Genomic DNA, 14,971 nt, shown 5'->3' with positions numbered 1-14,971 from the left:
TATTCTGTTGAGAACTTTTGCATTTATATTCATAAGAGATAGTCTATAGTTTTCTTGTGATGACTTTGGTTTTGGTATCAGTGTAATACTAGTCTCATTGAATGAATTGGGAAGTGTTCCCACCTCTTTATTTTTAGACGAGTTTGTGAAGCATTCTTTGTTTTGTTTGTTTGTTTGTTTGTTTTTTGTATTTTCTTAAGTGGTTGCCCTGGAGATTATAATTAACATCATGTTTTAAAGCAATCTAGTTCACATTAATGCCAATTTAATTTCAATAGTACACAAAAATTTGCTTTGGTATCAATCTTTTCCATCCCCATCCTCATGCTGTTACTGTCGTACAAATTACATCTTTATGCATTTATAAGCCCATCTACACACTTTCATAAGTATTGTTTTATGCAGTTGTCTTTTACATCAAATAGAAGAAAACACTTACATGTAATACTCTATTTATACTGTTTAATTTATTTATTTATTTTTTTACATATGTAGTTATCTCTACTAGTGCTCTTTAGTTTTTCAGGTGAGTGTCCTTTCATTTACACCTGCTGGACTATCCATAGTATTTCTTCTAGGGCAAGCCTGGTAGCAATGGATTCTTTCAGATTTTGTTTTTGTAGGAGTGTCTTAATTTCTCCTTTAATTTTTTGGAAGAATCATTTGCTTTATGTAAAATACGTGGTGACTGTCTTTTCCTTTTACAATTTTGATGATACCATCCCACTACCGTCTGGTCTCCATGGTTTTTGATGAGAAATCAACTGTTTGTCTTACTGAGGGGCCCTTGTATATGTTGAGCCACTTTTCTCTTCCTTCTGTCAGGGTTCTTTGTTCTTGGATTTTGACACACTGAGTCTGGTGTGCCTATGTTTAGATGTCTCTAAGTTTATACCATGTGGAGTTTGTTGAGCTGCTGGGAGGTACAAATTAATGTTTTCATCAAATTTGGGAAGTTTTTCAGCCATTATTTCTTTATGTGTTCTTTCTGCCCATTTTTTTCTCTCCTTCCTTCTGGCACTCCCATTGTGTGTGTATTGGTATTGTTGATGGTGTCCTACCTATCTCTGACAAGGTGTTCATTTTTTTTCATTCCTTTTTCTTTCTGTTCCACAGACTGGATAATCTCAATAGTTTTAAGTTAACTGACTTTTTCTTCAACTATTTCATATCTACAGAGAAACCTCTTTAGTGAATTTTTCATTTTAGTCATTATATTTGTATCTCTAGAATTTTTAGTTGGTTTTTAATATAAATTTTATCTATTGATATTCTCTGTACAATGAGATGCTTACATACTTTAATCCTTTAGGCATGGTTTCTGTTAGCTCTTTGAACATATGTATAATTTCTTATTTATGTCTTTCTCTAGTAAGTGCAGTGGCTGGACTTCCTCAGGGAGTTTCTATTGACTACTTTTTCCCCTGTGTTATGGCCAAACTTTTCTGTTTCTTTGGACATCTTGTAATTTTCTGATGAAAACTGGACATTTAAAATATTACAATGTGCCAGATCTGAGAGCCAGATTTTCCTCATCTCCAGGGCTTATCATTGTTTCCATTGTCATTACTGCTGCAGCTATTTATTTAGTTACCTTCTTGAACAAATTCTGTAAAGTCTGTATTCTTTATCATACATGGCCATGGGATCTGTATGAGTGCAGAAAGCCTAGTTGTCATCACTCTAGTAATGATTGGACAGTGATTTCCTTCAATGCCTGGAGCCAATCATTTGAGCTGTTGCCAGGTGGCTGTGTGTCTGTGTGCTGAGGATGCCCTCAGCACCATCAGGCAGTCTGTGGCTCTTCCATAGCCTTTAGTCCTTGCTTATGCAGAACCTCTAGTTCAGCCAGAGTTGAAGGCTTAAGGTTTTCTCAAGTCTTTCCTTGCCTTGTGCCACACATGTGTATGTCTTCTACAATTCTCAGAATTTTCTGGAGCTTTTGAACCCTACCTCCACCCCTAGAACATCTCAGAACTCAATTTTGCCTTCAAAGTTTCCTAGTCAGCATCTAGTTAGCCTCTACTGGTACCACTGCCTCAGGCAATTGTAATGTTAAATACTCACTGCTGATTGTTTTCCACAAACACTCTGGGGACAGGCTGTTTGCACAGCATGAGTTTGAGATAGGTCAAATAGAGACAGCTCTATTAGGATGGGTTTTTTGGGTAACTTCAAACCACTTCTGCCCATACCTTGATTGTGAGATTGTTGCTTTTAAAGGCCACCATTTAGGTGAGGATACGGGGATGGGGTAGATCAAGTTACAATGCCACAAAACTCACTATCTTTATGGAGATTTAGCTGTTTTATATTTTCTCAAATACACACTCCGCAGATTGCTGGAAGCCTTTGTTTAATTTCCAGAGTTCTGCAGAGATTAATTTTAACAAATTTTGCCATTGTGATTGTTTCATAGAAGAGTAAGTTTTCCAAGATTTTCACTCAGATATTCAAGAAGTGTATCCTATTTTCATTTGTTTTTAAGTGAGTTACTTGCAAGACTAACTAATTCTACAGCTCCAGCCCCATGCATATAAGAGTCCATCTTCATGGCTTCTACTACAGGGAGCGGTGTGCAACCTGTTGTCTGTTTGTTGTTTTTCTTATTAAAATGTCAGAGTTTTTAAAAATACACTCATGAATATCCCTTTGTCATTTGTACATGTTACAAAACTTCCACTAGTCTGTGGCTATTTTTTTTCCCTTTCTTTTCGTTACTTTAATGAAGTTCTCAGTTTAAAGGATTTTCAGTACAACAATATGTCAGTGCTGATCACACGGGCAAGACATTTAACTACTATCTAAACCTCAGTCTTTGCTCTGATTCACTGTCTAGAAGATCTGAACACATCTACTGAACTCCGTATACCAATGGATCTGACAGCCCTAATTTAAAAAAAATGCTTTTAAGTAAAGCAAAAAATATTAACTTTGACACTAGAAAAGACAAATCTCAAATTTCCTAGCTGATCTTGCTTTCTGTGATCATTAGCTACATCATGTTTATAGAGCTGACAGGCATATTGAGCTACTGATTTTATTTCATTGGATTTTAGAATGCAGAACACATTTCAGGCCCACTTATAGCACCATATGTGTATCTTTAAGGATATGTACATATGATGATGTCTTTATTTTAAGTACTTATTGCTGTGAACCTCATTAAGGAAACCTTGGAACTTCAGAACTGAAATTTTTCATACCACCATCATCCCATAGCATCTCTTTTGCACTTAGATGTTATGTTGCAGAGTATTTTTCTGCTCCCTAGAAATGATCAATGTTGAAGGGAAAAACAAAAATACTCTTCTAATAAATATAGTTCAAATCACACACTTATCTGAACAATGGCCACCATTTTAGTCCACAACAATCCATCTACTCATACTGACTCAGAATCCTCAACAGCAACAACCCACTGCTGAAGTCAGGGTCCTCAGTACAAGTTTTCTCCCCTCATTTCTTGTTTCTGATCTACTTTTGTCCAACGCTTCCTGCCAGTCTCTTCGCTGCCTGACTGCAGATTTTAATTTTTACCTTTGAGTTCCAGGCTGTGCCTAGTGATTTCCAGAGAAACGCCAGACACCTGGCTCATTAGGAGGGGTGGGGAGGGTTTCAGGAAGCTGTTATCCTAACTCACTTGCAGATCAGTGAGTGGCTCTTTTGACCACTCTGTCTAGATCTCTGCCATGCTGGCTGCATCCACCCCAGCAAAATAATGCAGCTCCTCCAACCACCTCTGCCTCCATTCATCTGGGCTTCTTCTTTCAGTGACACTCAGATGCCGCTGATGGGTATTTAAAATATATATATATACACACACACACACATATATATACATATATATTTTTAATTGAACTATAGTCAGTTACAATATGTCAATTTTTGATGTACAGCACAATATTCCAGTTATTCATATACAAGTATATATGTATGACTTGCTTTTCATATTCTTTTTCATTAAATGTTATTACAAGGTATTAAATATAATTCCCTGTGCTATATAGAAGATATTGATATTTTTAGCTATTTTTATATATAGTAGTTAATATTTGCTGATCTCAAAATCTGATGGGCATTTTTAAAGCCACATCTGGAACCCTTGCTGCAGGAGAGTCTGAGAAATATATTTTCAACCTCATAGCTTTTTGGTTAGGAATTTGGAATAAAGGCTGAGCTGGCTCACCTACCTTGTCTGCCTTTGTGAGTATAGAGGTCTGGAATTTCAAGGCCCAATGAAATGCCCCAGCCCTTCAGCTGCAAAGTCTTAAAGCAATCAAAATGCTCCCATCTAGCAGAGCATGTCTTGTCCTTAGACACTGCTGGACATAACCACCAACGCTGTCTAAGGCATCGTCTTCATCTGGAGCACACTTTCTTTAGATGTCTAACATCCTGATTAACAGGACAAGCTGGTTTGGATTCCCAAGGTCGCAGGCAGCCTTCTGCCTGCCTTTGGTGTATATATGTTCATTGAAGAGTCCTCTCTCTGACCAGCTAGAGCTGCCTGGTGTGTTGTTTGCCAGAGAATATGTGTGCAGGGCTCCCAACTGGAGTCCTGCCAGTTGTTTTACTGCAGGAAAAGAGAGAGCAAAAGAGACAGAACAGGAAGTTCTTGTCCAGCTTCAAACACAGTCACCCCACCCAGGGCTCTCACTCTGGGACACACAGCAGTGCAGGTCAGCAGTGATTTGACCCCAGTGTACTCCAAAACATGGCATGGTTTTACTGGGCTATCTGTGCCTTTCCAGGACCCTGCAAAGTTCTCAGCTTTGTGAAATGGGGAACTAAGGAACTCCCACCCATGCCTGTAGCTCCCAGGGTTTGCACACTTACGGGCTTTGAGGATTTGCTTGCAACTTATTCTTTCTCACCAGGTCATTTCTCTCTGACACATTAGTCCTGTGACCCTCATCAGAACTGCTCCTTAATTTCAAGATTTAGTGAAAGATGCCATTTTACCCTGTATGTTCAAGTTCAGGGAGGAGGAGGAAGAAAGCACAGATAAGAATTGCTGTTTTGCTTTGTTTTTTTGGTTTGTTTGTTTTGTTTTTTTTGTTTTTATAAGCTGTCTCCTGTTGCTGGATACACTGAGGAAATGAATGGCTGTTACACTCCCATTTGAAGGATGAGGAAATTGACACTCACGGAGAGGAGGGAAATTGCCTGAGTTTCCTAAGACAAAAAGGGATGAGCACAGAATCAGAGCCCTGCAAATTTCTCTGCTGTCATCTGCCTTTAGGTCAGTGACAGAGTGCCATGTGTAGTAGTAAAGTTGTAGCATGCTTTTAGAAGGGTGCAGACATACTTGTTTTTGTTGATACAGTTGCACTGTTTTGTCTGGGACTCTGAAAATTAGAAATGGGTTAGAAAATGTTGGTTTCTCATCCTTGGCCCTTCCTCACCTTCACAGATATGGACCCTTCCATCTGTGGCAGGAATAAGACAGCCCCAGCCTTCCCACCTCATGAGATCAGTCCTCATTCATTTCATCCCTGTCCACCTGTATGTGCTAAAGCACAGCACGATTTTCATGTCCTGCATCATAGATTCTTCTGAAATTAGGTGTTTGAAGATAGAAACTCATGAAAGGAAGCTGCTTTTTTTAATATAAAGTGAAGTAATTTTCTTGGCAGAGAAGGAAACTGAGGATTTTCTTCATTGAAAATCAATACAGATTTCAAGAGAATCTGTATTACTAATGCATAGATTAAAATGACAAAATCTAGGGGGATTACAGAAACACAAGGAAGATACCCAAAGTGTCTTTAAAGAGCTTTTCCTAGGCTGGGCTTGTAAAGAGACTGTTAATTGATGGAGACATTCTTCTCACCCATAGTCCCTCTCCTTAGGTTGGAAAGGGCCAGCATCTCCCCTGTGTGTGGTGCTGGTGCTTCAAGTGAGTTGTGGGGTAGGGTGGTGCACATGGTACTGCCTTCAGTCTATCCGTCCTGAGTAACCCCCAGCAGTCAAGGGGGAAGGGTGTTGAAACCTCATGAACCAGCCACCACAGTCTCCAGGGTGTGTGCTCATCTCAGCTCACCCCAGCTCAGGTGATGGCAGAGCAGAGAGTGGTGGCTAGAGGTCAGTCATGAATAGCAGGGAGCAGCTGGTGTCAGCTGGGACCCAAGTGGCTAGAAGTCCCATGTGGAATTCCCAGGACTTCCCACAGCTCATTCACTCAACTAATACTCCTCCAGCACCTGCAATGTGCTGGTGCTTCTGCTGTGAACAGAACCAAATCCCTGTCCTCATGAAGGTGATGTTCTAGTGGACATGAGAAATGACACATGCAGAAGCAGATCCAGGACAGGACACATGAGTGCTGTCTAGTTTGGAGTGCACAAGGTGAGGTACTTTGGGAAGGAATGTAATATACAGGAAAATGTGGGGGAGAGGATGGCCATATCCCAGGTCTTGGTTGGGTCACTGGGACACACCTCACCAAGTGTGGGTCCTTGGCTTTGCACAGGAAAGAATTCAGGAGCAAGCCACAGCTCAGTAAAGGTAGATTTACTCAGAGAGATACATACTCCATAGACAGAGTGGGCTGTTTCAGAAGGCAAGAGACAGGCCATGAGGCGTGGGGGTTGGGTGCTCCAGTTTAAAGTAAAAGTAGATACACACTCCACAGACAGATTGTGGGCTGTCTTCCTCAGATGGGAGAGCAGCAATGAGGTGTGGGGTTGTTAGTTTTTATGCCCTCAGTATCTTCATATGCTAACAAGTGGGAGGAATATTCCAACGGCTTTGGGGAAGGTGCTGGGATTCCCAGGAATTGGGCCACCACTCACCCTTTGATGTTTTATGGTCAGCCTTGAACCTGTCCTGGCACCTGTGGGAGTGCCATTTAGCATCCTGCTGTACTTCGGTGAGTGTGTATTGAAGCTCAAGATCTAGTGGGAGTTGACTCTTCCACCATCTTGGTGCTAATGGCTGTGCCATTCTTTTAATGGCTGTGCCCGGCCCCCTTCCCTCCTGTCTCATGAAGGAGCTCTGGACTGTTTGCACAATTGCAGAACAGGGGACAGAGTGGAAAGAACTTCATGAGTGGAAGGTGGAAGGTGGAAGGCAGTGTTGGCAGTAGAATTCTCAAGTCAATTACAAAGTAAGGGTCTTCTGTTTGTTGGGGGTACTTGGTGTCACAGTAGGGAGCTGTGAGCCTAGGGGACTTCAGTGAGTGGTTGGTTCACTGTGTATACTGTGTTATTTCTTAGGCGACCCAAGGACAGTTGGCTTATAGGTGACTCATTCCCTCAAGCAGGGGTCTCTGGGGATTTTCTGCACATGAGGTTAACATGGGTCACATGGGGAGAAGGACCAGCCATTCACAGTCACCTAGTGCCCTCAAGGCTTTCATCCCATGGATGAATCACCTCCCCCTGGGTGGGGACAAGGGCACAAGTGGTGGGGCAGCTTCTCAGTGGTGGAGACATTGATCTCCAGACCCAACACTCAACAGCATGGACCACTGGCTTTGGCCACAGTCTTGGCTAGATGAGGATGTTTGGCAGCTGAGCTCATGAGATGTGGGTGCCATGCTTTCATTTTCACCAAGAGCTCTACTTTTGAAGGTTCTGGTCAGAAAGCCACAAATACTCCCTTACCTATAAACAAAGAACAGTTCCTTTCAGTTGGGGAAGTGCACACAGAAGGAGAAAGGATCATCCTGAGAGCAGGAGAGGCCAAATCATTCCTGCCATCAGGAGTCTGACAGGTGAACCAGCTCAGTTTCTCTTATAAGTTGTTTACTTGGAGGATCTGGGCTATTTGGGTGACCTGCAAGTATCAGGAAATAATATGCAATTGTAGATTTCCCAGCCCAGTGTTAACTCACCCCATTGTAGCTGTCGTGCAAGGAGACAGAACTTGGTGGACAACAGGCCATGGCCTCTGCTCCCTGGTGGAGCCAGGAGATTACAATGTTAAGTACGACTGCGGGGGCATCAGTTCTATGTTGAGAGGCCAGATGGCCTTACATAACTCTCATGCTGTATGTCAAAGTTGCAGAGGGAAACTAGATTTCATCCAGCTCTCCAGCCAAAGAGGAGACCAGAAGTGGCCTCCCCCACCAACTGTGAGCTCTTTGCCTACACTGACAGCAGCATCTATAGCAAAAAGCTGGGCTGCCACCTGCAGTTCCGTGTAAACATCTGAGTAGCCACAGCAATGGCCTCTTGAGGGTTGGTGTGCCCAAGGAAGCGATGTGTGGATGGAGGGAGGAGTGCCAGGGTCAGACACTGGGTGGGCAGGCAGGCAGTGAATACATCTGTGCAAAGCAAGCACCATAGAACTGAGCCAAAGGGAGGCAGGTTTCAGAGCAGGGAGCTTCGGCAGTGCCATGTTGTTCATAAGAAGATCCTGGGCTCTGGAGCCAAGAAGGCATTGGGTTGATTCCTGACCTGAACCCTCATCTTGGGCAAATATTTGAAGCTTTCTGTGTCTCTGTTTCTTGGTATCCCAAATGGGGATAATAGTAGCAATTACCTCTGAGAGTCAGGAGGGCCTTTATAGATGTCATTTCATTGTGCTCATAGCAGCCCACGAGCACGGTTCTAGGTCCCCCATTTTACATGTGGCAGGCAGGTAACCTTTTAATCAGCAATCACACAGCTAAGAATGGTCAGAACCAGCATTTGAATTTGATCCCTGTGACCAGATTATTTCTATTCTCTCTCAGTATTACTGGAAAACTAGTAAAGTCAGAACAAACGCTGCTGGGAAGTGGGTGCTTGAAACATTTTTGTCATCTTCACCATTGGGGAGTGTTGAGTTCACATTCCTCACAGCCCGCCCGAGACTCCCTGTGTCTCTGGCTGCCCCTAGTTGGGCCTGCAGGACTCTGGGCAGCTTCTCCTTGCTCTCTACTCCAAGGCTGTCTACTCTTTACAGGTTGATTCTCAACCCTGACTGCTCAGTAGAGCTAATGCCTAAAAACAAACAAGAAAAAAGTTGGGGAGGATATAGTTCAGTGGTAGAGCACGTGCTTAGCATGCATGAGGTCCTGGGTTCAATTCCCAGTACCTTCATTAAAATAAATAAAGCTAATTACCCCTCCAACAACAAAAAACAAAGATTTTAAAAACAAAAAACAGCACAAAGGCCCCACTCCAGGCTGGCGCACACTGTTTTTTAAAAACTCCCAGATGCTTCCCATGTGCAGGAGGGTGAGAGCTACCCCTCCACACCTCTTCTAGTGAGCTTGTCCACTTACACTCGTTATCCTCTTGAAACAGGAAACTTACTTGGCTCAGCCTAGAACTTTCTCCCGATTTCTAGACTTTTATTTGCCTACTGGACATCTTTCCTGGAGCCCACAGGCACCCAGTCAGAACCGGATCAGTTGTGTCCTCTCATGACTTGCCCCTCTTCCTGCCCTTCTTACTTCAGGGAATGGCACCAAAGCCGGAAAGCTGGCTGGCATTTTTGACCTCTTTCTGCCCTTCCATCACACCTGTGGCCAATCTGTCAACCTGCTGAAATGCTTTCTTCTCTATCCTCCTGGCCGGGCCTCAGTAGGCCTTGCCATGTAGCTGTCAGGTGGTCTCCCTATCTCTACCTAGTCTCTTTCTAGACCACCTTACATATCTCCTACACCTTGAAGGCACACAGAGTCCTTTGTGGTGTGCACCTGTGATCTCTCTACCTGGCTACCTCACCTGCTTCCCACACCCTGTGCTCACTTCTAGACTACTTAAGGTTTGTGGAAGGGACCTGGCTCTCTTTGGCCTCTCTCCTTTGCATATGCAGCTCCCCAGGGAGAAATGGCCTTAACATTATACCTTCACCTGATCACTTCTAGGGCATCTCAGAACTCACCACAGTGGTTCCCTCTTCTGGGAGAGCCTTGGCTACAGTTCCGGCTCTCTGCCCCGAGCACCCTCTGCTGACTGTTATCCAAGCCCTCTTAACACGTTTCCTCAGCCATCATTTCACAATGACTCCTGCGCATCTAGGAGCTCCTGGAAGCAGGGACCGTGTCTTTTTTCTCTTTATTCTCAGAGCATGATAGAGACTCAGGTATAATGCTGGAGGGAAAAATAGTTATTCTGGAATTTCTCTATTGGTGGGGCCTAGGGGTAACAGTCTGGTTGGAAGAAGGGCTTAAGGGATTTACTCTGAAACCACATTTTCAATTAACATTTCATGTTGTTTTTGTCTACTATTTGAAGTTACGAGTCTTAAAACAGAATAACAATTTTTTAAAGTTACTTTAGCGAAGATTGAGAAAAATGGCATTTTTCCACATTTAAGAATATTATTTTAATTTCAGGTGGCTGGGGTGGTGGAAAATAGAATTGCAGGGGCTACTAAAGCATTCTCATCCCCTCCCCCCACACTCAGGTCCTTTGGACAGAAGAGACAGAGGGATGTGAGAAGACTTGGAGGGTGGACTGTGCACTGCTCTTAAATTATGACAGTTACTTGTGCTTTTTTTTAACTTTTTTTAATGGAGGTAATGGGGCTTGATCCCAGAACCTTGTACATGCTAAGCACATGTTCTACCACTGAGCTATACCCACCCTTCCCCCCGATGTTTGTGTTTTTAGTGGGCATAATGTGCTGGTAGCAGGTACTTTAGCATCAGACACAGTCACCTGCCTCTGACCATAGCATTACTACCTTTCACCTGAGCTAGATAACTAGATAGTCTGTTTTCAGAAGTTCAATAAATTATCTACATTTTCTTTTTTCTTAAAAAAGGCATTAATTCATGTTTCTCTTTAGTATTGCCTATAAATAAAATGTGATTTTATGAACCATTTACCAAAGTGTTAAGGGTACTAAATATTAAGTAAAGATTTCTGAAGCATCAGCCATCACAGAAGATCCACATTCTGCTGTTCTCTTTCTCTGTTAGTCACCTTGCTTCTGGAGTTCTGGAAGTGGTGCCAGGCAGAACTTGAGTACTAATGGGACACAGTTTAGCAGGAAGAACAAGCCCGGCCAGAATAGGAGGTGTGGTGTCCCTATGTGGAGATAGATGAGATTACCCAGGAAAAGCGGGCACTGTTTAGATGTGCTTTATTCTGTTTTCTTCTGGACTTGTCAGCCTTGGCCGCATGTTGGAATCACCAGGGGACCTTAAAAAATGTTGGTGCCTGCATTCCATCACTGCATACTCTGATGGTACTTAGTGGCCTGGGGTGTGTTCTGGCATAGGGAAGTTTTTAAAACTCCTCTGGTTATTCTAATGTGCAGCCAAGGTGAAGGAACACTGCCTGGAATGGTGGACACAGAAGAGAAGTGTGGTCTTTTCTTCATAATAACAGTAAAAATGGAAAAAAAAAAAAGAAAAAAGACTGGTATAAATGTATAAGAAAAGAGGCATTGATTGTGTCCTTTCATAAGACCAATAAAAAAAATGGAAAAAAAATTAGCCTCTATGACATAGATGTAGAAGGAAAGGCACATTGGTTTTTATAGTTGATTCCCATTTTTTCACATGTGCATTCATTATTGCAGCCTCCTTTTCATTGTAGTCTAGGTGCCCCTTTGTCTTGAACTAAGTCCCGGTCACTGCTCCCTCTTCCGGTTGGGATGTGCACAAAGCAGCGTGGCTCTCATCCTAAAGTCAGAGAAAGGGTAGAGGAAACAGTGAAACCTTTGTTGAGGTGCCATCAGTGTTTGGGCACTGAGATAGTCATTTTATATAATTGTAAATGTAAATTTATTGCTGCCACTCCTGCTGCAAAATTAAAAAAAAAAACTATGTATCTTTGTATAAACATTCCAGAACTATGAAAAGATGATTTTTGAGTCATCTGTATTATTGCTTATTTCCATCAGCTGAGATAAATTAGTGCTGATTGTACTTGCAGTCAGCAGCAGCAGGACAGTAGGTTGTGAGCATGAATAACTCTTGGAAAGAAAATGCTTTTACCAGGAGCATCTGAAAATGTCTCCAAATATAGATTTTATAAATTGAATCACAGATTTACAGAATGTTGGCACTGAAAATGTCTGGAGGGAGCAAGTCAAACTCCTCTTTTTATAAATGGAAAAAAATGAGGTTCAGCTAACAATAGAAGGTGACATATATCTTTTACAATGTAATAAACTTCTAATAATCTCCATTATGAATAGTTCCCATTGTTTACCTGAAGGTGGGGGTCAAAGTATATGTTGGTGAAAAACTGTACATTCAGAGATGAAAGCTGAAACAGAGACAAAATTAGATGTTCATGTTTTTGAGTTCTGAAAAACAAAAACTTACCACATTGGCAGCATACAAAAAATACTGAAGAAAAGTCATTTTGGTCATTTAAACTGCCAGTTTTAAATTTAAAATTGTCAAATAATAAGTTTAAATTTTCATTGCTACATTCTTGTTGAGAAATTGATGATTATGACTCATTTCTCTTTATCATTCTTCTTTATTTAAAAAATTGTTTAATTTTTTTAATTTTTTAATTGAAGCATTTTACTTTAATTGTGAATGCATGCTCCATTGTTTAGAGAGGCCAATATTGTGGTAGTGAGACCTTGAAATTGAAGTTGCCTAAATTCATATTTGAACACAGCAACTTGCTTCCTGAGTGATCTTGGACATCTTAAATTCTCTGTGCCATAGTTTCCTATAAAATAATAAGAGAGTTGCTTCCCCATGACTGTGGTAAGGGCGGGTTGAATTAATGTACATAATCTACTTGGAAGGCTGCCTGGCACAGAGGAAGAGCCATGTACTTATTTACAGCTATTATTATACTATATCTGCTTTTATAATCCAGGTAAATCTTGAGTCTTACTGATTTCATCTCTTAAAAAATATCTAACTATAAACTCTAAAATGGAAACTCTTAAACTTCATAGTAGTAGCTAATTAATACATAAATCTCAACCAAGAAACACACAGTGGAGACCAGTTAGCTGCAGACACCTGTGAAACTTTCTGGCCTGCACAGACTCTAAGCTGTCAATACACTCACTTCTGAAATCTAAGACAAGCTCAGGAATAGAGCTTTACAGCTTGGCCTCGTCAGGTACCCAGACCCCTAAGCTAAGACCATGGCAGGGAAATAGTTTACTGTTCACATGTGTATTTTCAAAAAATAGTATTAAAATGAACACTATGTATTTTGTTGTGTGTTTGACATCATTAACAGAAAAAAAAAAGAAATAAACCCATACAGTTAAGAATAAGGAAGCTATGTCTGAAAATTATTATTATTTCTTTTAATTATGCTTGGGATTTAGTAATCAGTTAGGAGAAAAATCATTTCATTGGTGTAATCCCTTGATTGATTAAAATTGTTTTTTTTTTCTTTTTTTAATTACGAAGAAGAGTGTGTTCCCTTTACCACCTGGGGAAAGTATATAAATATAACCCTTTATGCAAGTGTTCTTTTTCTGGGTAAGAACCTGCCACAGACTTTTTAAAATCTAATATGAAATGCTGAGAAAACTGAAAGTCAAGCTGGGAACTATGTAGTCTCATAGAGAAAACTGTTTCCAGAGAACATCTGAGCCAATGCAGGGAGCCACTCTGGAGGTTCCACAGTGTCTTCTGCTCACAGTGCTTCCCCCAATTCTTTTCACCTCATTTGTTCAAATCAGATCAGTGGTTTAGGATTCTCCAGGGTCTGATTAAGAGACCAGATGGAGACATTAGGAATTCTAAAATTTTCCAATAGGAACAACCAAGGTAAAATATCTAAGAATATCCTAACAAAGGGATAATAGGAACTATCAAAAAAAAATTAAAAACTACTGAAAGACATAAAAGAAGCTTTAAACACATGATTCTAGATTAAAAGAAAATATCTCCAAAATACCAGAACTTATAAAATTGATTTGGGATTTATTGTGAATAAAATCATATTAGTAATATAATAATAAGATAATGAGAGTTTTACTAGCTCAAGAATAGCCAGATTAGAGAATAGGACAGGAAGTCCAGATATGGGCTCTGATATCAATAATAATTTAATATACGAGATAGAAGGCATTACAAATCATGGAGATAAAAAAGGTTATTCAATAAATGGAACACTTGTTAGCTATTTGGTGGGAAATGTAAAGATTAAAATCATAGAGTGAACCATATATTGTGATAAATTCCAGAAACATTTAAAAAAGCAACACAATTAGAAAAAAACTAGAAATAAATATGGATGAATATACAACCTCTAGATGTGCAATAAGTTTCAGAGGAAAATATATAAAGATTTCCATGCCTCAGAAGCATCCTAAGTTTAAACAAAACACCAGAGGATGTTATTTGTTTACAAATCTGACAATGGGCTAATCCCTTGAATATATAGAGAGCTCAGATCACTTCAAATATAACACCAAAAAATCTCAGGAGCATAGAAGGGAGAGAAGATGAACACACATTCACAAAGGAAAAAATTAGATGTCAGGCTCCAATGGTAATTCAGTCAGTGCACATCAAAATGAAATAATTTTCCACCTCTCAAGTGACACAGCTCTGTTTATGAGGATGAAGTGCCAGTGATCACCAATCCCATGCCTAGGCTATTGGATAAATTTTGTGATGTATGGTTTATTTACAATGCTGTGTCAGTTTCTGGTGTACTACTCCAGCCTTCCTAGAAAACAGTCTGGCATTTCATATTAAGAGTCAAAAATATTCATATGCTTTAATCCACTAATTCAGCTTTGAAAAACTTTTAATAAGGAAGTATTTCAAAATGGCAGGGAAAAGTCAGTATGGATGAAAGTCACAGACATACTTTTATATGTATATATATATATAAAATCTCAGCCAAAATATTCTTCCAACACTTCACATAGTAGAATATTTTGCAGTCATGAAAAAGTGTGTCCATGAATATATTTTATGACATGTCAAAGTGTTATGCTTATGATAGGCTTGAGAATAAAATTAATATATAAAATGATTTTTAATATACAAACAATGCACAGTTCTGAAGGAATTATCTCTATAGGTAGAAGCACTTTTCTTATTTTATTATTTATTCATTTTCAGAGTTGGAGTCTTTTG

Source organism: Camelus dromedarius, unplaced genomic scaffold, assembly GCF_036321535.1.
Source record: "Camelus dromedarius isolate mCamDro1 unplaced genomic scaffold, mCamDro1.pat HAP1_SCAFFOLD_121, whole genome shotgun sequence".
Lineage (NCBI taxonomy): Eukaryota > Metazoa > Chordata > Mammalia > Artiodactyla > Camelidae > Camelus > Camelus dromedarius.
The sequence above is the reverse complement of the archived record's forward strand: the minus strand, read 5'-3'. Positions refer to the sequence as shown.